Source organism: Eriocheir sinensis, chromosome 34 (assembly GCF_024679095.1).
Source record: "Eriocheir sinensis breed Jianghai 21 chromosome 34, ASM2467909v1, whole genome shotgun sequence".
In the NCBI taxonomy this organism is placed as follows: domain Eukaryota; kingdom Metazoa; phylum Arthropoda; class Malacostraca; order Decapoda; family Varunidae; genus Eriocheir; species Eriocheir sinensis.
In genome coordinates, this window is record NC_066542.1 from 2,305,480 (window position 1) to 2,327,922 (window position 22,443).

The 22,443-nt window shown below is 44.5% G+C and overlaps 1 pseudogene; it reads left to right on the plus strand.

The window, feature by feature from the left end:
• The first annotated feature begins 71 nt into the window (after positions 1–71).
• The window catches only part of LOC127007177 (uncharacterized), a 33,667-nt pseudogene continuing 11,295 nt past the window's right edge, over positions 72–22,443 (plus strand).

The window sequence follows — 22,443 nt, forward strand, 5'->3', positions numbered from 1 at the left end:
GAGTAACAAACATCAGCCAATCGGTAGCCTTAAGGGTGAGTCACCCTGCTGCTGTGCCTCCCACTGTCGAGATGATGAACCTATTCAACGCCTCGAAGTTCTCAGTGTTCGCATATAGGCATCGTAAGGCCACACTTGGAAAGTTTACAATTGACTAAACTTTGGTGCCAACGGAAGGAATCACGAGTTCATGAAACTTCCAGTCAGGTCGCAGCGTCAAAGAATCCCTAACTTTCAGTGATGACTCCAATGCAGCATCAGCAGAGCATGGAGAGTTAAATAACACTGCATGCCTACAAAAGCCTGATAATAAGAAAGTAAATACTCATTTTGTCAAAATCTTAGATGCCTTAAAAACTGAGAGAGCCTAGTCCATAAAATATATGCTGGGCAACTGTACAAGCAGCATCTGTCTAAGTACCACAGATGGCGCCTCTGTCTTGAGTCTCGAATTCAACAAGTGAAGTTACGTCTCCAGCAAACAGAGCCACGTGAACGAACGAAACAGCTAAGAACTATCACACACCATATCATAGTCAGTAAGAAAACCGGTCTCATTCACTTAGTCAGTCAGTTGGGTCAAGTCAAATCTCAAAGTTTCCAATCCCACTACCCGAACAGGTGACGCCACACAAGACTCAAGATCGTGCTGGTGGAAATACTGCTGGTGGTGTCTGTGGTAGATGCTAGTGTTGTTGTTGATGTGGTGGTGGTGGTGATAGTGATGGCCGTGGTGGTGATGGTGATACTTATGACAGTGGTGGCGATGGTGATGTCTTAATGGTGGAAGTGGTGGGAAGGGTAGTGAAGGTGGTGGTGATGATGGTGGTTGTTATGGGGTGGTAGTGGTGGTAGTAGTGGTGGTGGTGGTGGTGGTGGTAGGGGTGTATGCTGCAGATGGAGGTGATGGTGGGGCTGCTGTGAGAATTTAGGTGTTGTTGTTGTTGTTGGTGGTGGTGGTGGTAATTGTGCGTGTGCGTGTGTGTGCGTGTGCGTGTGTGTGTGTGTGTGTGTGTGTGTGTGTGTGTGTATTCTTCATTATTCCTCTTCAGTTACCGACACCAATACATATAAAAGAAAAAATCGTGAAATCAACCTATACTTTTTACAGTCCTGCCTTCATACCAGACAACACTTCGGGCACATCCACAGCATCACCTTCGCGGTTCAGGTCTTAAAGCTGTGTCTCTGAAGTCATGAGCGAGGCTTCTTTGCGGCGGAGAATCTTGGCAGCGGGCGCCGTGGGGTGAATAGGTCTGGCCGCTGCCGGGACCAGATGCTCTATCGCTGCCGGGCGCGGGAAGCAGTGACGCGGATCTTCGTTTCTTACTGGAAGGGTCGGCCATACCCCGCCATGGCGAACAGTGCAGGGATGATGGACGCGCAGTATTTTTCCCTCTATTACCGCCACTGCATCTCGCTTTTTTCATATACAACACACACACACACACACACAGATGGAGCCACCCTTGGCTAATTTTCCTGTACGTCGTCGGGAAAGAAAAAAAATACAATCGGCTATTCCAGTGCATGTACGAGGGCACTGGGTTGCCAAAGGGAGACGGGAAGGGAGTATGAGGTGAACGAGGAAGGGAAGTAGTGGGGGTGATGGGAAGGGAGAAACGACGAAAAGGTGGAGAAAGAGATCAAATGGAAATGGTGGGAAGCAGGGGACAATAAGAGGCTGGAGAGAAAGGAAGGGTTATGGATTGTGGAGTGCAGAAGAAATGAGTCGGTGGAAATAAACGAATGATACGAGTGGAAGGGAAGAAAAAAGTGATAAGAAGCGGATATTGCCCGAAGCAGATTGATGGGGCTAAAAATACACCGAAAAAACTGAATAAGCAAAAAAGTGGAGAGAGACGGGAGGAAGAGAGGAAAACTGAGATGAGGGAGAGCGGTGGACTGTTGTACAAGAAGCAAGAGACAGTGAGGCGTTCTGAAAGTGAGAAGCGAGAGGATTGAGTGAGAGCACGGAAGCGGCATGGAAAAAAAGAGAGAAAGGAAGGACACAGAGGAGGAGAGGAGAAAAGAAAAGAGGGAGTGGTGGAAAAAATTAAGACAAAACGTACAGAGAGAAAAGGAGAACGCGGAGTTAAGAGTAAAAGACGGATGAGAGGAAGGCGAGACAAACCTTTTCCGAACAAAGATTAGAATTGTGAAAAGTAATAGTTTGTTCTGATTTTTTTTTTTTTTTTTTTTTTTCGTCTACGCATATAGCGCCGGTAGGCTTGCTTGAGGGTCCTGGATGGTGTTCGGCCCCAGCACGTAATGGCGCAGCTAAGTGTTTATAGTGGCGCCATATTCTCTTGCTGATACAACTACCAACACTGCTGCTTCTGTCACACCCATGGTTTTCTACATCTACGAAACAATTAAAAAAAAAAAAAAACATTTATGGCACACGATTATCTATCCATTATGTTGCGTTTAAGTTAGTGAAATTCAGATTCAACAAGAGCATAGGCAAGACTTGGTTTACTAACGGAGTGGTGGATGAATGGAACAGGAGTACAGGAACACAACGCATAAAAAAAACGAAAGAGCTTCAAGAGATCGAAGATATAAAAAAAAAAAACGAAAAAGAAATGAAGGAAAAAAAACGTATACAAAGACCACGAGAAATAGGCCAATAGGGAGAGAATGGAGAAACTATTGGAGGAAGGCGTGCAGTAAAAGAACGCAGAAAGCAAACCGCGAAACAAAGCGGGAAGGGAGTGAACGAAAGGAAAGAAAACTCGAGGCTGGAAATGTCGAAAGAAGATCACGCGTCATGATTAAAGGCAGAAGGAAAGGGATGAGGGAGGAAGGAAGTGAGGAAGAGATAGAGAGAGAGGAAGTAAGGGAGAAAATGAGAGAAGAGGGAGGCGTTAGGAAAGAAGGGAGGGGAAACAAAGGGAGAGAGGGATGTTAGCGGGGAGGGAAAGAGAGGGGACAAGGAGGGAAGGAAACGGAGATGGAGGGGAGGAAATTGGGAGAAAGGGAAGGAGAGAGTGAGAGAGAGAGAAGGAGGGAAGAAAAGAAAGAAAAAGAAAAAGAAAGAAAGCGGGAAGCACGGACAAGGAGGGAATGAAACGGAGATGGAGGGGAGGAAATTGGGAGAAAGGGAAGGAGAGAGTGAGAGAGAGAAGGAAGGAAGAAAAGAAAGAAAAAGAAAAAGAAAGAAAGCGGGAAGCACGGTAAGAAGGAAGGAAGGAAAGAATGAAGGAAAGATGTAAGAGAGGAAAGAAAAAAGAAAGAGAGGAAGGAAGGAAGGCAAGAACGTGTGACAAAAACACTATACTGAGGGAGACTGGGAGATGGGAACGGATTGCCTCTCACCGACTAGCCAATCAGCGCCTGCCCTTCGTTTTCCTCGCGAATTATCACACACACACACACACACACACACACACACACACACACACACACACACACACACACACACACACACACCAAAGCGTCTGGCCACCCATTTGTCGCCTTTCCCATCAAGTGGACTCTACAACGACGCATCTGCTCGGATCATTAATCAAATCCCTTCTCCAGTAATTAACGTACAAATCATTGCGTCAAGTATATAAGTGTGAATGTTCGTTTGCTTTGTTATCGTCACCCTCTCTTTCTCTCATCTTTCTTATCTTCTTGTATTCCCTTCTTTCCCTTCTTCCTGAAGGCAGACTTTTCAAAGAATTTAGTCACACTACTATCATGGCTAGATCACTAGCGGATCTTCGACAGCTGCAACGCAACCAGCTTGCAAGGGTAAACAAAGAAGAACTGATTGAATTCATTTTATCAGCCCCGGAGTCCCATGGCGATTTGCAAGTTGTTTCGGAGCAGCTAAAGGTTCTGGTGCAAGAGATCTGCGAGCTCAAGAACACTCTAAAATCTCAAAATACGGCAGTGAATACGAAAATCAACGAATTACAGGCACAAGTGGCAACACAAGCAGACATAATCAAGAAACAACAACGCTTCCTGGAGGGGATCGACAAGAAGGAGCGTGAGCGGAACATTGTGATTCTTGGAGTTCCGGACGAGCACGAAGCCCTTGATGGAGCCACCACTGATGATGGAAAGCTGACGAAAATCTGGAATGTGTTGAGCGTGCCAAACGAAGTGGTTGAGTTCCGTCGGCTTGGCAGCGCGAGTCAACAGGGTAAGAAACGACCGATCCTCGCTACTCTTCCAAAAAGAATTTCTCGTGATGCAGTCATGGAAAACACTCGTGTGCTGAAAACCTCCGGTGACCGTTATAACCGCATCTACTTGAAGAAAGATGTGCACCCAGGTGTTAGGGAAGAATGGAGAAGGTTAAGAATTGTGGAGAAAGCCGAACGGGAGAAGCCAGAAAATGTGGGATGTAATGTCCGTTTAGATACGAGAGAAAGGAAAGTGTTTGTAGATGGAGTTGTGGTTGACAGCTGGAGTCTGCAGGGGTTTTAGGGATTCAAAAGGATATCAAGAGAAACTTAAAGTAGTTTCATAGAATGTGAACGGGGTTAAGACCAAATTGGAGAAAAATGTGGTCAAAAAACTTCTTTTGGAATATGATGTAATTGCTTTGAGCGAAATAAGAACTTCCCTATCTATCACTTTCTCCGGATATGTGGCATTTAGGAGCAGAACAGTTGCTTCATCCCATAGAGGTAGTACTTTAGTGTTGATTAAGAATTGTCTCGCTAAGTGTGTCAAAAGTGTTGATACAAGTGTTGTGGATCAGGTTTGGATTGAGTTTCAAAACGTACCTAAAGTTGTGTTTGGGTTTGTTTACGTTCCCCCGAGTGATTCACCATACTTTTCTCTTGATTCATTCTCCACACTTCGAAACAAGTTACAAAACAGATACCTTGATACGCAGTTTGTAATTGTTGGTGATATGAATACCCGGTTCGGTACAACTACGCGAGACGTTCTACGGTCTATTGAAATCCCGAACAAAGATATGTATTCCTATCCTATTGTTGAGGATGCTGTGGCTAACGCCAATGAAAACGCTGAAATCTTATTCTACAATATGTATAGATCAATCGCTACTTATTGTTAATAACTTGAAAACTGCAGAGAACCATTTCCCAGGAAAGAAAACCCTTCAGAAAAAAGGTGTTTGGGTGTCAGAGTTAGACGTTTGTGCCGCGTCACCCAGTATTTTAAACTCTTTTTAAGGATTTTAACGTACTGCAGGAAGAGCGTCTCCCATCTGATCATGCCCCGGTGTCATTCACTATGGTAGTTCAGGAGAGTACTATGGAGTATATCCTGGGTAGGGCAGCAGCTTTGGGAGATCACGTGATGTGTCAAAACACGTATCTCCATGAAGCCCGTTTCAAAAGACCGATTAGACTTGACCACGTAGACACAGAAAAACTGTCCGAAACACTGCTTCAGATCAGAGTACCTGACGCCAATGAGGACGTGAATGAAACCTCGAACAGTGTGTCGGATGCTCTTTATGAATGTATTAAAAAATGTAAGTTAACGACTAGAGAGCTAAACAATACTGAAAGTGATGGTCTAACTAGATGGGAAAGACTCCTAAACGATAAAAATGATGCTAATGTATGGAAGGCTATTTACTGAGGAGGGAATTACTCAACAGATGAAACTAATGGCGCAGAGAAACCTACAGATGAGGAATTTAAAGTCCATTTCGAACGTATTCTGAATCCCCAGGAAGACACTGATGGGTTAGATCCTAACATACAAGTGACGGATGTTACGATTCCCATTTTGGATGATGTAATAACTGCCGAAGAAGTGCAATGTCAATTAAAGGAAATGAAACCTAATAAGTCCTGCGGCCCTGACGGGATTTGTCGTGGCGTTTTGAGTTTTCTCCCTATTCACTGGTATTTAGTACTTGTTACTTTGTTTAATAATGTATTCTCTTCTTGTGTGTATCCTGCCTCCTGGGCTAGAGCAAAGATGCGTATGATTTTTAAGAAAGGAGACAGTAATGATACTAATAATTACAGAGGTATCAGTATTATTGATTGTATGACAAAGCTGTACGACATGATACTGTGTGAAAGGCTGAGTCGCTGGTTCGTGCCATACAGGGAACAGGCCGGAGCGCAAAGGAAACGGAGTTGTCTTGAACATATTGTGACGCTTCGTCTACTCACAGATACGGCACGGCGTAGAAAACACACTTTATTCGTGACCTTTGTGGACTTTTCTAAGGCATATGTCTTAGTGAGCAGGCAAAAGTTATTTCAAGTTTTAAAAAGGATGGGATGTGGTTTAGTGATGTTGGGAGCGTTGATGAGCATGTATCAGGTAACTGAGAGTATTATCGGGAGTGCTATCATTGTTGCCACACTGGGTTTGAGGCAAGGCTCCCCAACTTCTTGTCTGCTTTTTATTATATACATTAATGACCTGATTAAATCACTGAAGGAAAACTGTCCGAATGATGGATTTTTGGAATGGTTGCACTGCCTGGTATTAATGGACGATACTGTATTACTAGCCACTACCCGGGATAGTACGTTAAAAAAGGTGAAACTTTTGCAAGACCACTGCAACTAATATAATATGAAAATTAATGCCGACAAAACTCAAGTTTTTCGTCATTAATGGCTCAGAGACAGACCGACAATCATTGCGTGTGAGTACTCTGGCGATCAATCACTGTCAACAATATACTTACCAGGGTTCAGTGTTTACCAGCAACGGGACGGTCAAGCTTCACACCAAAGCCAAGATGGGTCATGCTTTAAAGTAAGTCTCCTTTGTTGATAAGAACAACGACATTCCGTTCACGGTGAAGCGACGGGTGCTTGACGCGGCTTTGATGTCATCTTTACTTTACAGTTGTGAGCCGTAGCTGAGCGCGGACTTAAAGCCTGTCACAAAAGTTTACAACTGGGTAATCAAACAGATGCTAGGCGTGCGTAAAAACACCGCCAGTGATATATGGTACGCCGAGGCAGACTACCCGTTGCTTCCCGACTTGATGAGGCATAAACAACACAAATTCCTTTTTAATATGTGGAAAGAGCGTAATAGCATGATTGATGACCCGTTACATTTCGCAATGGTAACTACAATTCAGAGCAACAGCCCGGTTGGAAAACTAGTCAGTGAGTTTATTACCACGCCCATACCTGATTGGGACACACTCATGGTAAATTTACATAATAAAATCAACAGAACACAATCCACTAGGTATAACACATATAAAGACTTAAATCCCTTACTAGAGGTGCACGAAATATACAAACAGACATACAGTTAAAGAACACTATTGCAAGGCATTTACGCAATTCCGGGTGTCTGGCCATAACCGGTGCATCGAGACCGGCCGATGAAACAGGCGCGGGCGAGGGAGACTCCCGCCCGAGGACAGGCTGTGTGGCTGTGGCCTCGTTCAGACAGAGAGTCACGTGGCCCAGCACTGCCCACTCTCCTAAGGTGTCAGGGACTGCTACCAATTCAATAACTTGGAAGAAGTTTTTTTTCAGAAAAATACAGTAGTCGGGTGCAGTGTAAAATAATATTTGATCTACTTGAGATATATAGGTAAAATAGCTGTTGAATATATACTTTTATGTTACGAGTTTTACGTAGCTTAGTTTCGTAGTGTATTTTTTCGTTTTTTTGGTAAAATTTTTCCTAACTTTCGCATGTTTTATTATTCTTCCGTCGAATAACTGTGTGTTTTATGCTTTTCTTAAATGTCTCTAGTATTTGTGTTTTAACGTTCCAATATCGTGCATGCTCGATTCAAATTTGAGTTTTAGTATTCTTAGTTCTTTTGTTTATACATTGTATTGTGTGCTATTTTTTAACGTTCCAATGTCGTGTATGCTCGATTCACATTTGAGTTTTAGTATCCTTAGTTCTTTTGTTTTAAAATTTTATTGTGTGCTATTGTTTTAACGTTCCAATGTCGTGTATGCTCGATTCACATTTGAGTTTTAGTATTCATAGTTCTTTTGTTTTTAAATTTTATTGTGTAATTATTTATATTTTGGACTGCAATGTGTTCCTGTATTTGTAATGTCCATTCACTTTGTGGTCAATAAACTATCTATCTATCTATCTGTGTGTGTGTGTGTGTGTGTGTGTGTGTGTGTGTGTGTGTGTGTGTGTGTGTGTGTGTGTGTGTGTGTCAATAAACTATCTATCTATCTACCTGTGTGTGTGTGTGTGTGTGTGTGTGTGTGTGTGTGTGTGTGTGTGTGTGTGTGTGTGTGTGTGCGCGAATGAGATACACTATTTATGCCTATCTATCTATCTGTCTATCAATATCAATGCTTTTATTATCGCTGAATTATTATGAACTTGTAAGGGATGAATTCACAATAGTATTTTTTTGAGGCTTCTATTCTGACTGACAGGCCATCGCCAACACACGCACACTAAAGTACCTAAATTATCCATTCTTCACCCTTCGTCTCTCTTATGTACTTCTTCCATTCTCAGAATCCTATATTTCCTACTATTTTTCCCGACTCTCTCATACCCAACCCAAACTTAACCTTTTCTGTTACCTTTCTCATTCACACACCGTTGTTTCCCAATTACCTCTTCACCTTCTAACGTTCCAAGATGTTGCAATTTATGTTTTTACCTTCACTCCCCCTGTACTCCTGCATTTTCTCTCTTTTTAAACTTAACTTTCTTACACACATCCTTTGTTTTCCTTCATATCGTCATTCGTCTTTCTTAAACTAGTCCCTCCCACCCATCTTACCTCCCCTCACTTTCTTTTTCTCTCTCAATCTTTCCTCTCTCCTCCCTTCCTCCTTCCCTGCCTGCCTCTTCATCCACTGCGCCTGTTTTTTTCTCTAGCTTCCTTTTTCCTTCCTCCTGCACGTCCTACTCCATCACGTTCTCTTCCTTCCTCCTTCACGCCCTCTTCCTCCTCCTCGCCCTCTTTTCTTCCCCCACATATCCTTCAAATTTGACAACTTATGTTTTAAGATCCCTTTCGAATTTTCCGTTCCTGAGGACTCCATTTGCATCTCTTCTTAAAGCTTTTTGGCTCTCAAAGTGGATCAAGAAATCGACGCTTCATCTTGCAGGCTGTTCGTTTCCTGCCATTTTCTTACTAATATCCTGATCTTCATTTGTTTTCCCTTACACTCCCTTCCTATTATTTTTCTTTTCTATTCAATGGGTTAACTGTTCCCTCTGTGACAATTTAACACATACACACACATGGATCCCTTCTCTATATTTGTTTTCTCTCTCTCTCTCTCTCTCTCTCTCTCTCTCTCTCTCTCTCTCTCTCTCTCTCTCTCTCTCTCTCTCTCTCTCTCTCTCTTTTCCAAATATATAGTTTTGATCGTTATCGTTTACATAAATCTTCTCTTTTCCTTCATTTTTTCCACTTTTCTTTTTGTTTCTCGCTCTCACAAACAGTGGCCCACTCTGCATCGAACACTCACACTTCGACGTTTCATATTATTTTTATTTTATTTTTTGTTTGTTTATTTTTTCCCCTTTGCAGCTCCAGTTTTCTTTTATTGTTGCACACACGACATATACAGTTCATTTATAGAGTTTCTTGCCTGACGGCGTCTGACTGTCCCTTTACGTAAAGGCTGTGTTTCATTTCAGCTTTATTTTTTTAGTTCATCACGAATCTCTTTCTCTCTCTCTCTCTCTCTCTCTCTCTCTCTCTCTCTCTCTCTCTCTCTCTCTCTCTCTCTCTCTCTCTCTCTCTCTCTCTCTCTCTCTCTCTCTCTCTCTCTCTCCCTCCCTCTCTCTCTCTCTCTCTCTCTCCTCCTCCCTCCCTCCCTCCATCCCTCCCTCCTCCACTCCATTCCCTCCACTCGTGTCTGCCCTCACTCAGACAGGTCGAACCGCTCGTGACCTCTCCCGAGAAGCGGACGTGAGATCCACGCTGCAATCGTGCACAGCCTTGCTTGCGTGTTGCCTGTGATTTCCCGACGTGTATTTCGAGTGTGTTGCTGTGTGTTTTTGCGTGTGATTTGGCTGTGTTTCTGCGTGGGTTTCTTAGTGTTTCTCATGTGTTTCGAGTGTGTTGTTGTGTTTCCGCGTGTTTTCGCGTGTGATTTGACTGTGTTCCCAAGCGTTTCTGCGTGGGTTTCAGAGTGTTTCGAGTGTGTTGTTGTGTTTCCGGTGTTTTTACGAGTGATTTAGAGGTGCTGAACCTTGTGCTTATGCGTGAGTTACTGAGTGTTTCTTGTGTATTTCGAGTGTGTTGTTGTGTTCCCGAGTGTCTTCGCGTGTGATTTGGCTGTGTTCCCGAGTGTTTCTGCGTGGGTTTCAGAGTGTTTCGAGTGTGTTGTTGTGTTTCCGGTGTTTTTGTGAGTGATTTGGGGGTGCTGAACCTTGTGCTTATGCGTGAGTTACTGAGTGTTTCTCGTGTGTTTCGAGTGTGTTGTTTTGTTCCCGAGTGTTTTCGTGTGTGATTTGGGTGTTTGTACGTGAGTTTCTCGTGTGTTTCTCGTGTGGTGTTTACGAGTGTCTTGTGTTGTGCATGCCGACACCTCACGCTTGAATTCCCCTGAGTATTCAATCTGCTCCTCCTCACTACACTCTCTTTAAATCCCCTAGAGGATTAAACCTTCTTACCCCCCCTTTTCCCTCACCTCACCTCACATATTGACCTGACCCCCCCCTCGCTCACCTCACCTCACATCCTTTTTACCCACCCCTTCATCCACCTCACCTCACCTCTTTCCTAACCCTCCTCTCAATCACCTCACCTTCTTTCGTAATCCCCCCTCTTCATTCACCCTACCTCACATATTGACCTGAGCCCCCCCTCGCTCACCTCACCTTACATCCTTTTTACCCACCCCTCCACCCACCTCACCTCACCTCTTTCCTAACCCTCCCCTCAATCACCTCACCTCCTTTCGTAATCCCACTCTTCATTCACCTCACCTCCTTTTTTAATCTCCCTCTTAACTCACCTCATCTCCCTTCCTACTCCTCCTCTCACTCACCTTACCTCCTTTCCTAAACCCCCTCTTACTCACCTCACCTCCTTTCATAATCCCCTTCACTCTGTGTTTTTATATCTCATTTCAGGCAATCATTAATCACTTTCAGCTAAGATGGCGCCAAAGAAGTGCAGTACTTGTAACGGTAGCTTCCCAGCTCACTTTTTTACAGGGCGTTTTGTTGTCTGTCGATTGTGTCTCACCAGGCAGCATCTCGAGACAAGACTGCAGGAGCAAGAAAAGAAGATGGAAGCAGGTCAGAATAAAATAATAGAGCTTTCTCGCACTGTTGCCTCCTCACAGGAATTTATCCAGGCTAACGTTGCTGTGGTGCCAAACCCTTCTCCAACCACCCCCGTGCCTTCAGCGGTGCCGTCGACACCAGCGGACAACACCACACAGCGGGAGGGTGCTAGTGGCACTGCCCATGATGGCTCCACCCTCATGAATGGAGGAGCCAAACCAGCCAGACAAGCAATTTATCCTGTTCATTGCTTTAACAGGTTTGCCATTCTGGAGGAGGATGACGAGCAGGGCACCTTCCTGGTGGGTGACTCCATGAATCGCCAGCAGGTCGTTGAGTTCTGCAGCAGAGTTCCTCGTCGAAGACGGAAATATTGCTATCCTGGTGCTGGGATCGACGATGTAACAGCTGCTCTTGAGGAGATCTCCTCCCAGGCTACTAATGATTCACTGATTGTTATTCACACAGGTACGAGCGACGTCACCACGACCCGGTCTGAGGAACTGTTGAACAAGTACCGTAGGCTCATCCAGCAGTATAAGTCTAAATCCCCTAACATTTTGATTTCAGGAGTTCTACCACGGACGTGGGCGGAGAGCGACTTCTTCAGCAAGGCCTACAGCCTCAATAACCGCTTACAGACTCTTTGCAGAGAGCTTGACGTTGAGTTCTTCAACGCCTGGGACAAATTCTACGGACAAAGTGAGCTCTTCCACAGGGACGGAATACACCTTTCCCCCATCCGGGCAGCCAGACTCGGAAGGCTCCTAAACGACGCAGTACGTGACCTCCCATCAAAAAACGACTCTCAACCACGCCCCTCCACCCCGCCCGTGTAAATAGACGCCATGCATCACAACAAACTCGTAACCGTGATCTCGCATGTACCACCACCTCCATTACCAAGCCTCTAGATAACTTAAAAATCCTTAGTTTCAATGCACGTAGCCTAAGAAAAAGTTTGATGAGCTGAGGTGTCTTGCTCTAACAGAAAATATTGACATAATTGCTACATTTATTGACACCACAACTATTGATTTAAGTTCCGAATACAGCATAGATGGCTACAGACTCTTCAACAAAGATCGTGTAAACCGTAGAGGCGGTGGTTTCGCCTTTTTGTCAAAAGCTATTTGCAACCCACTGACAAAACACCAAGAGACAGTAACGTTGAACATTTGTGTGTGCGAGTAAACATTGCAAAAGTCAATTTAAATATATCTGTCACCTACAGGCATCCCGGGCAATCACTCGATGACGATCTTGAAATGTACAGCTTTTTAAGGCAGTCACTTAATAACAACGACTCACTGATATTAGGAGACTTTAACCTCCCCCATATCGACTGGGCGACACTGTCAGGTACAGAAGGCGAGTCACATAGAATGATTGAATTTTAGAAGAAAATTATCTAAGCCTAATTGTTTCTGAACCAACTCGACAAAATAACATACTCGACCTTGTTATAACTACCCAATATAACCTAGTCAGTAATGTCACGGTAGGAGAACACCTCGGTTCTTGCGATCATAAATTAGTGCGCGTCGACATTAGAGCTCAGACATCAGTGACTGAAAATAAAGTAAAGGTGCCCAATTTTAAAAGAGCTAACTTCGTAGAAATCCGACAAAAACTAACAAAAAATACAACTATCAGATGACGGCAATGTAGAGGAGGCCTGGCTAAGCCTGAAAAATCATTCACTCACTCAGCAAAACACATTCGTCCCCTTGTGCGAGAAGCGAAATAACACTAATAAAAGCCCAACTTGGTTTAATAGCGAAATTAAACACTCAGTCAAGGAGAGAAAATTGTCTTACAGGTTAAATAAAGAACACAGCACGCTCGAAAACATTAGACTTTATAATGATGCCAGGCAACGAGTAAAAAGATTAGTATGTCAGGCAAGGCGTAGATATGAAAAAAATATTGCAGCCAACTGTAAAAATAATCCGAAATCCTTCTTCAGATACATAAACAACAGAAAGGGGATCAGAAGTGGAATTGGACCTTTAACAAACAGCGTCGGTACACTAGTGACTGACAGCCAACACATTCCAAACCTCTTAAACAGATACTTTTCCTCGGTGTTTATTACTAACAGTCTTCCTCCCTCTACCACCAGCACCAATACTAGGTACTAAGGTCTGCGGTTAAGCGTTCTGCAGCCTCCAGCCTGGAGTCATGTAATTCCTGTTGAGAGGGTCTTCTGTTGAAAGAAATTTAGAAGTGTCTTGATATATTATACATCTCTCTCTCTCTCTCTCTCTCTCTCTCTCTCTCTCTCTCTCTCTCTCTCTCTCTCTCTCTCTCTCTCTCTCTCTCTCTCTCTCTCTCTCTCTCTCTCTCTCTCTCTCTCTCTCTCTCTCTCGCTTTCTCTCTCTCTCTCGCTTTCTCTCTCTCTCTCGCTTTCTCTCTCTCTCTCCCTCTCTCCCCTCCCTATTCCCCTCTCCCCTAATATTGACGCTTCACTTCCTGCTCCCACAACTAAGACTTTCTGGCAGCTTCCGCGAGAGTACGTTTCCCTAAGCACAGTATGTACGAGTCCTTTGTACGAGCAGGTTTTTACTCCCTTCTCCCACACAGCGCACTCCCTTGCCTTCTGCATCAACACCTTTGGATATTGGGGAGGCGGTGGCTGAGTCGACAGAGTGACGGAGCCGCGTTCAGGAGGACGCGAGTTCAATCCCACATGCTGTCCAAAAGACTACCTATCAACCTGGACTCTAGATTGTAGGATTAAAGATGAGTTCCGGGAGGGCAGCATGAGCCAATGCAAGATGGCGCCACTATAAACACTTGCCTGCACCAGAACGGGCTGGGCCGACCATCAGGCCCCACCGGGAAGATGCCTTGGGCCGGCCATCAGGCCCCACCGGGAAGAAGCCTACCGGCGCAATAGGCCGCGTCGTAAAAAAAAAAAAAAAAAAATAAATAAATAGTCTAAAGATTTGAATGTCTTACGAGGTGAGGTGCTTTCCTACAGGCCTAAGGCAGTTGCTTCAGAGGAGTTTCAGTAAATATATCTAAGAGAGCAAGTTAGATATTGCGGGCAGGGAAGGTAGGGTCCCCCTCTGTCTTGTTCCTTTGTTTGGATGTTCCCAAAAAGGTATAAATCACGTATGTGTAACAAAATATAGGACGACTTGATCGCGAGACCACAAAAAAATCAGTCAGGGTGAGAAAGGAAAAAGGAGCTTGTTTCTTGGCTTGAATGGCCATAAACTGCATTGAAGTGCTTAGTGTTTGGGGTATTCTTCATATATATTTCTAGCCCTGAAAACAAGCAAAATCTAAATCAGAGTATGATATTTAGTATGAAAATCAGCCATTGACAGGTATTTCCGTGCAAGTACATTCAGATGTCAGCAAACTGCATGAGTATGTAAAACATTGTAAAGCCTGCGTTAGTCTCTGTATCATGGTTGAGACACATTAGTATTCTGTTTAGATACACGGCTGCATAAACTCAGCTAGGCAGATAAAAGTGTTATGTCGAGCGGCCAGATACAGAATGCATGACAGGGCAACTGTATGTCAGGCCCATGCACGTACAGAATAACTATGAATTAGGTGAAGGTAAGCAAGCCCGTCCACCCCTCCGCCGCCTCCGCCAGCAGGCCCCCGCGGCGCCGCAATTGATTTTTCGTGCAGTTAAGTTTAGGCTGTTTAGGGTCACGCTGGAAAATGTGTTAAAACTGACAGAGAAAAATCTGGAAAATGGGAAGGAAAACGGGAAAAAACTCATCCATGAATAATTACAGCAGTTTCTCTAACCACCTTTAAAAACAACCGGAGTGTGACAGGATCAGTAATTGGACTTTCTTTTTTTATACATCTGGGCAAGGAAAAATTACTAGGCTTGAAAATTTTTCCACCCCCAAACTTTTTCCATTAGCCGAGGGTCACGTGTCGGCGCCTGCCCTTCACATACGCCTCACCCTCAGGGAAGGTGAGCGACGGCAAGACGGGCCCTGGTGCACGTGTCTGGAGGGCCGCCGCCGCCGCCTCGCCCGCCACACAAAATTAGTCATTCTCGCCACTGCCTCGTTCCGGGGCGTCGCCTTACGTCCCAGACACGGTAAAGGACGGAAAGCTCTCGCCTGAAAACTGATTAGCCATGTTTTAGCAGTATTAAACCATTAGCCTCAGGTGATTACGGTGAGGTGCCGGATAATGACCGCCTTAAAGAGCAGGTGAGATAGGTGAGGCTAGACCCTCCCTGCACACACCCTGCCGACCCTCCCGTGCACATACCTGGCCTCACTGGCTTTCCATTCCCTTCATCTCATGCTGCTTCTCATATTCCTTAATTAAGCAACAAGGTAGTTTTTTCTTCATTTTACGAACACCACCTTCCTTTTGACCGTTAGTGAAACATTTTTCTTGTACATAATCTTTTTTCTTTGTCATCTGGTGTCGTGCAAGGTATTACTGGGCATCTCTGCAACCGCTCTTTCTTTCTCCATGATACTTCACTTCCGTGCACACTGTCCTCCTGATAAGTAGCGATTCTCTTACACCTCACACCACCTTTATTTTATTTGTCATCTGGAACGTTCTTTTTTCCTCCCGCCCTTGACTTTTATCTGCATTTTGTGCCCATTGTCACCATGCACTCTACCCTACTTCCCCGAACAATAGTGGTGAATGTTTCTTGCACCACCTCTCTATTTCTTTGTTGTCTGGTGTCTTTCTTATTCCTTTCCTTTCCTCTGCCTTCCGCACACACACACACACACACACACACACACACACATAGTAAAACAGTAGACTTCTCTCGTGATGCCGTTATAAACAGCAACATGAAGTATGTTCATTAGTGCGTTAATAAAATTAAAAGAAAACTAATGAGAACCCTGAAGTGGAAAGCCTTGTGTGGCGCGGCAAGGGAAGAAAAAAGAATGCAGCGGCCTCGACTCATTCTCCGCTGATTTTTTTTTACCTACGGAGATTTCAGTGTTCATATCCACCCTTGGCTTGCACCTTCCCTCACTGACCAACCTCCTACAACTTTACTCTCCTTAATATTCTACAATGATTGGTTCAACACCCTTATGTCTCACTAGATTGCCCGGCATATGAAGCGTGATGGTTAGTAATTTATAATATTCGTACGACCAATCGGAAAATGTGAATGCTGAGGAAATTATTTGATGGGAGGGATCGGATGTTAGGAAACACCAGAAAGAGGGTCGAGAAAACCAGGTGAGTGACATGGTCCAGTTTTGTTCGGCAGTTTTTATATTTTTCTCATCCGTGCAAGGAGCTGAAGCCAGTCACATCTTTTTATCCTTTCAAGCTTTTTCCCATTCACAAAAGAAGATTTTCAGGTGCGTAGTATTTTTACAGCACACACTTTTTTCCTTTTCAAAACCCGAAGTGCTGCCTTTACATGCAAGTCCTTTTTTTCTCTTTTCTTTCTGCCTTCCGAGTCCCTTTTACCTCCTGGAGCTGTTCCCACTCGCCCTCACCTGTCATGTCTTTGCAATAAAAATAAACAAAACATTAAAGAACGATCGATATAATAAGAAAACGTCTACCCAACGTCTGCTACACGATACGTCAAAAGCAATATGTATTAAACTGTTCCGGAAGTTATTCTCTCCTTTTTTTGTTGTTCTTGGTGAGTTATCTTCCTGCGCTCACTCTCCTCTCCTCTATTCCCCACGGACCTGTTTTACACCTCCTCCTTGTCGCGGTTTAGATTCGCGACAAGTTAATTTTATATTATTTGCTATAGGGAGGCTGTTGACGCGTTTTCCTAGTTCGTCACGTGACCTAGGCGCGGGGCGGGTCACGATGACTCAGCCTGTTCGTTGCCTAGGCGACGAGCGTAGTGATGCCAAGGCGTGCATTTTCGTTGCGGGTCGCCCGCTGTGTTTTACCTGCGCTTACGCACTTTCAGGAGTCACCACTCCACTCTGCAGATGCACATTAGTGTGCATTACTGCAGCCAGTTACGCCTCTGTTGATGAGGAAGTCTTGTATTGTCTGTGCAGAGTTCCCGGGCCAGGCTGGTAGCGCTGCACCCCCATGGCCACCCACGGGCTGGGCTGCTTGCGGCGCGAGGTTTGCTGTCCTTCCCTGCGTTGTCTAACATGCTGTAGTTCTCTACGCGACATTTGCTGTGCCCTGAACCTGCAAGTTAGCAACATGTTGGGAGGCTTTAACTATACCTGCCTATGGCAGTGTGTTCAGAGCGCTGTCGGAAGTGCCCTGTGTATTCCAGCGCCAGCAGTGTATAGCACCTCTGCCTGGGAGAGGTCGGGTCACCGTGTAGCTCGCCGCCTGCGAGCTCGGCCTTCTCCCCCTGACCGCCGTCTGGTGAGGTCACGGGGCGACGTTCCTCTACTCTCGCCTACCTCTTGGCACACGCGGTTTTACTCCTGCTGGGGTGTGGGGATCCTGGGCTTTGCCACTTTGGGATACAGCCCACACCGGGTCTCAGTTTGGGTGTGTCGAGTCCGCGGCGGCCTCTTTCTGAAAGCCGCATCCACCGCCGACATCACACGCCTGATGAGAGGACCCACGGCAGGAAGGACAAGCTGCAGCCACCTCGAGCAAGGCTGTGCAACGAGCCTCTACTCTTCTCCCTCCGCACCAAGTTAAGTAGCTAGTTGTTAGTGGAGCCAGGGCAGGTTAGTCTTGTGCGAGCACGAGTAACGCTAGGCTCAGCTGAGTGTGTATGTGAGATTTGTCTGTGTTTTCTTTGTGTGTAATAAAGTTAGTGCATAGTTGTACACGAGCTTTATTAGTAACCCTTTTGCCTGTGCGTATGTGCCTTCCAGCCCCATAAGGAGAGTAAATAAGAACCCCACGGGAGATTTGAGCAGGTAAGTCGTGTTAGTACTCCCAAGTCAGGGTGTGTACACCGTTGTGTCTCCTGGCGTGCCGCGGGAATCAACCCTTGTCGGCTAGCTACCGCCTTGTGAGCACACTCCTGTTATTAAATCTTATTTTACCCCGTGATCCTCCTCTTCCTCTTCCTTTTCCTCCTCCTCCGTCTTACCCCCAAGGAGAGAATGCAAGGCTTATATTTTTTTTTAGGAAAGAGTAAGGACTTTTTTTTTAAACTTTGGCCACTTAATATTGTCTTCCAGCTTAAATTCTACAAAAAACATCCTCTCTGTTCGTTAGTGTGTGTGTTTCCGTCAGTTTGCTTGTTCATGTATTTGTGAGTCTTCCTCTTATTTCGTTTTGTGAGTCTTCCTCTTATTCCGTTTTGTCTGTCTTCCTCTTATTTCTTTTGTTTGATTGATGAAAGCTGCCTCTCAAATATATCAGTTAAGTAATCTATACAGCTACTATTTCCAAAGTTGATTATATTTAATGGTAAAGTATCGTACTCCATAAATAAAATCACCAAATACTTTAAAGGGCAATGTCGTGGTACAGAACAATGAGCAAAAATAAGTACTTCACTATTGTCCAAGTGTGAAAAATTGTTTTTGTACCATTTGTTTTCACTTACTAAAATAACCTGCACGGTAAACTGCACTAGACATGGAGTTTCCAGAGGCCTCATGAAACAATGCCCGCCGTCAACTACCTCTTAATCCACACGACATGGCCACGAGAGAGAACTACGACGCACACCAAAGTCCTATTTACATTGTATTATTTTTCGCTAAGGTTTTGAGTCCAGGGCGCGTGATAAAGTTTGCCACATTAGCTGAGTCACGCGCGTGATCCAGGACCAGGTGTACACGGGACGTGTTTCAGTTGGCTTTACTACCAATAGTTTGGGGAACAAAAGCCGCCTGTCACTGCTGTTTGCTGTCCTTGCTCTGCCGTGTTTACTCCGCACGGTGTGTGTGTGTGTGTGTGTTGTGTGTGTGTGTGTGTGTGTGTGTGTGTGTGTGTGTGTGTGTGTGTGTGTGTGTGTGTGTGTTTGTGTGTGGGTGTGGGTGTGTTTAACTGTACAAGAAGTAACACACATTTAGGATGTCTGTGAGCCTCACATCAAACTCCGTCATGGCAGAGTGCCGTTACTCTAGGCATTCAATTATTATTATTATTATTATTATTATTATTATTATTATTATTATTATTATTATTATTAGTTGTAGATGTAGTAGTAGCAGCAGCAACAGCAGCAGCAGTGCTAGTAATAATAATTGTTATAAAATTGCTATTGTAAAATAATTTTCATTGTTGTAGTACTGCCTCCGCTACATAGTGGTCAAAAGATTTTCTTGTAATTTAACTTAAGTTTTCTCTTTTATTTTCCTCCCTCGCAGAGAACGCTGGGGTGGAGGCGGGCGTGGCCATCGTGGGCAGTCGGGACCTCCTCGGCAGCACGCTGTCCTGCCACGCCCACATGCCCTCCCTCGCCCAGGCCCTCACTTTCGTCCCGCAGGTTCAGACGGCCTCCGTCATCGTCAACGTCACGTGTGAGTACACGCAGAGTTAGAAAATCAGTCGTTGTTTTCATATTTCAGGTCTTAGCGTTGCAAAGCAGTCGTCATTTTACAGTGAATGAGAGAAATGTTAATCATACCATAATTCATAATGAAATGCAAATCAATAACAATCGCTTTTATATAAACAAACTCGTTACAGATCAGTCATCGTTGTTTATTTCATTCCCTATGAAGCCATCGCTTCCACACTCCAGGCGTCACAAACGTCACCGTTATGTCTTAGACATTACGAATCATTAGTCTTTTTCCTTTGTGCGACAAGTAATTTATATATTTCCGTGGTTACAAATTCGTTATATTTAAACATTTCACTGACCCCCCCCCACTCCCCCCCCAGACCCTCGTCCCGCCAGGAGCACAGCAGTTTTACGCAACGCATCTTCCCTACGATAAAAATAGTAAAAAAATAGTAAAAACAATTTGACCTTGTTTGAAAACGTGCAAGGAAGCTCTAAGGGCCGACCTTTATCTGTGAAGCTCTGTCAGGCTCTGCGCAGTCCGATAAGCCTTAACAAGCCTCCATTACTCGCTGATGTCCAGGGCCTGACCGGAGGCCGCCGGTTACGGATTTCCATCAAGAGGAACCTACGCGACCGATGGGAATCTTTATCCCCTTACCTCTTCGCTCTCGCTCTTGCTCTTGCTCTTTTGCTCTTGCTCTCGCTCTGGATCTCTCTCTCTCTCTCTCTCTCTCTCTCTCTCTCTCTCTCTCTCTCTCTCTCTCTCTCTCTCTCTCTCTCTCTCTCTCTCTCTCTCTCTCTCTCTCTCTCTCTCTCTCTCGCACACACACACACACACACACACACACACACACAAGCATGCACGTTCCCAGACTCATTAGTGACGGCTGTCCTTCGTTTAATGGCCGCCGATTTACTTCCTTGCTCGATGTTCGTTGTTAGCTTAGTTTCGTCACGGTGATATGCTTTAGTTCACAGATTTGCTGCTTTGCGCACTTAACTCGTCTCGTGGACTGACTACGTTTTTTTTCATTTTTTAACATTAAAGGAGGCAGCTCAAGAGAGAAAAAAAAGACAAACAACAGAAATTCAACAAAGATATGTGAATATACAGTGCGGTACAAAAGAACTTAAGAGTAGTAATCAATTTGAGTTGGGGATGTCATGAAATTCCCTTCCTGCATATATTTCAGTTGTAGGAAATAGGAATGGCGACAAGAGAATGTTGTTCTTCAGTGTACCACACGACCCCTGCCTCTTCCCTGTACTCCAAATGGTCCTGAAACACGACATCCGAGCGGGAGGAATGCAGGGAAGTTGAAAGGTGATCCTGAGATTCGCTTTCCGTGAACTAAAAGAATCACGCGCGTCGGTGCGAGCCAATATGAGAAGACATTCCAAGTAAAGAATCCTACTTGGAAAACGATACAGAAGAACGCTAGCATAACGATGCTTGTTAGTCGCTAAAACCATCGTAAATAAGTTCAACGCAGAAACTATAAGCGACAGTTTTCAACCCGAGTCAAATAATTTCCAGGGACACTTCCACTTTAAATAAAAAGCTAAAAAAAAAAAAAAAAAGCTGACTTTCTTCGGTACAAAAAGTAACATTTCATTAACTGAAATAAATACCGCTAGTCATAAATTTTTCATAAGTGAAAAAACATTGAGATTGTACTGTGTGTTGTATTTTGAAATTAATAAATTATCTATCTCTTTGCGACTGTCTTAATCTATCTATCTATCTATTTCTGTTTCTCTACCCCGTTACAGTGCCGCCGGTGACAGTGAGGATCCTAAGCCCCGGCGTGGCAGCCTAGGCGGGCACTGAACTGCTCTACAACAGTTTAGTCAGACCCCACTTGGAATATGCGGTACAGTTTTGGTCTCCCCACCATGCAAAGGATATTGCTAAATTAGAAGGTGTTCAGCGTCGGGCAACGAAAATGATCCCTTCCTTGCGCAACAAATCCTACGAAGAAAGGCTTTCTACCCTTAACATGTTATCTCTTGAGAAACGTCTCCTCCGAGGAAAACTGATCGAATGTTTGAAAATACTTAATGGTTTCACGAATGTAGACAGATCAACATTGTTTCTGATCGATGTCACTTTGCGCACGAGGAACAATGGCGTAAAACTCAGATGCAGACAAGTAAATTCAGACTGCACCAAATTTTTCTTCACCAACGTTGTAGTGCGAGAATGGAATAAGCTTCCATCATCAGTGGTCCAGTGCAACACGATTGACTCCTTCAAAAATAAGATCGACCGTCACTTCCTTCAACGTAATATCAACTAGAGTAGAAATGCAACGTTTTGGAGTCTTCTGATTAATGTAAAATCACTTAGGGTTAAGGACAGACCACCAAGTCTGGACCATGGGGTCTGTGTGGTCTGATTTTCTATGTAAATCTATGTAAATCTCTCTCTCTCTCTCTCTCTCTCTCTCTCTCTCTCTCTCTCTCTCTCTCTCTCTCTCTCTCTCTCTCTCTCTCTCTCTCTCTCTCTCTCTCTCTCTCTCTCTCTCTCTCTCTCTCTCCAGTGGAGGCGATGTAATTAAAAGACGAAGAAAGAAATTACAATGAAAAAGTACGACCAATTGTGTTTACTGTCACGTGAAGCATCGCCAGACGCTTCCCTGCTGCCTTATGGTGATGCGTGGCGGTGAGACATGTGTGGCGTGCCATGCAGCATTTCTTGTACTTTAGAGTCAGGCACATGACCACCGAGCACGGGCGCACAGAGAATGAAAAATGGACAGACACAATAACCTTCAAATATTAGAACTTGTGTTATCAACAGAATAGTTCGTGCCCTGGCTCTGTTGTGTGAAAAAAGAAAAAAAGAAAAAAAGATTGAGAGCTCATTCCACGCTACAACAAATATTCTTCTCCATTGTCCACTG